The sequence below is a fragment of the Austrofundulus limnaeus genome, unplaced genomic scaffold (genome assembly GCF_001266775.1).
Source record: "Austrofundulus limnaeus strain Quisiro unplaced genomic scaffold, Austrofundulus_limnaeus-1.0 Scaffold960, whole genome shotgun sequence".
Taxonomy (NCBI): domain Eukaryota; kingdom Metazoa; phylum Chordata; class Actinopteri; order Cyprinodontiformes; family Rivulidae; genus Austrofundulus; species Austrofundulus limnaeus.
The window spans coordinates 110,695-112,333 of NW_013953362.1; the positions used below are offsets into that span (position 1 = coordinate 110,695).

Consider the following 1,639-nt stretch of genomic DNA (forward strand, 5'->3'; position numbering starts at 1 on the left):
CCCCTACCCACTTTGATGCATTTTTCAAATTTCGCCTTGGGGCGGAGTTATCTTTTCACGGGGGAGGTGGGGGGGTAAGATACACTTTAACAGAGTTCGGACAATCTGCAACGTTACTTGTGAGTCTGGGAGAAAATTTAAAGTCTGTCACACCATCCTCCACGTTCGTCCACGTGCATGCTTCTCCCACAAGTAACTATAGAGGGCAGTGGCGCAACCTTATGACATCACATACATGCAACTTTTACAGCTTCCAAATTAAAATAAATTTGTCGTCTGACAAAGCAGCAGCTCTCATTTACAGTCGTCTCGTTCAGCTCGGTACTTCTCTCCTCTCAGTAGGGTTGTTTACAGCACACGTGATTTCCGGTTAGCTTCTTAGCTTAGCCTCCGTCACAGTGACATACGTCGCAGCCAACTGATCCAATCATTTTAAACTTCAGCAGAGGCCACGCCTCCTGCAGGAAACACTTCTCTATAGCTGAGAGTCCAGACCTTCGTACGAAGCAAAGTGAAGGACAGGGTCTGCATGGTTTCTACCAGGTTAGTTGAACAACAAATAACAATAACATATACTTTTTCTACCATATTTTATATGTAGCCAGCATTTTGTATTTGTTATTTAAATATTTTAAATGTTATTTTATGCTTTTTTGATTTAAAATGAATTGATTTGAAGTTTAGCTGCTAAAGATGCTACATGCTAATGCAGTTGACATTGTGGCTGCCCGATATCTGTCCTGGAAGCAGGATCTGTACCGTTTGTAATTAGCATGTAGCATTTCGCTACACTTTCATCACCTGCAGTGTCTCATAGAAAAGGCAACTTTTAACAGATGTGGATTTTTATTCCAGGAAAAAAATTAAATAAACATAAGATGAGTTATAACACTAGACAATAGTTTGCAAGTTATTATAAATAAATATATGTAGGCCTACACATCGCAAATCTGTATTAATCAAAATGTATAAAATATTAAAAAGGTTTTCAGAATATGAATTTAACACCTTTATAATTAAGTATGGAAATAACTTTTTCAGTATTTTTTTCCTAAATCGAGCACACTCCTGAAGTCTATCATTTAGCACAAGCACTGTTTCTCAAATTATCTGTCATGTTTTTACAATAAATTAATAAATATGTTAATTTCATTCAACAATCATGGAAAACAGCAGATTTATACCTGAAAAATGTATAATTTATAAATAATGATCTAATCCACACATGAAGTCAGCCTGTAACTTAGACTTTATAGCTTTTTGAAAAATGATGACTTCAGGTAGTAATAAATTATATTCATTATTTTTTACTGTCGTAAATAATAATAATAAATATTTACCAGTCAACAGTATACCTGTATACCTGGTTATAGGATGAAACTTGTCTCTTTTAGCCAAAAGGTCAGGTTTGTCTAACAGGAACCTAAAAATACTCACATTTATAATATTATTTTACACTCTGTAGGTCTAAATATTAATCAGACATTTATAATATTATTTTACACTCTGTAGGTCTAAATATTAATCAGACATTTATAATATTATTTTACACTCTGTAGGTCTAAATATTAATCAGACATTTATAATATTAATTTACACTCTGTAGGTCTAAATATTAATCAGACATTTATAATATTAT

General features: G+C 33.5%; 1 protein-coding gene across 1 annotated transcript in view; it reads right to left on the bottom strand.

The window, feature by feature from the left end:
• hjv (hemojuvelin BMP co-receptor) overlaps nt 1-1,639 on the bottom strand; it is a gene marked incomplete at its 5' end in the record, with an annotated part of 11,596 nt that overhangs the window by 4,697 nt on the left and 5,260 nt on the right.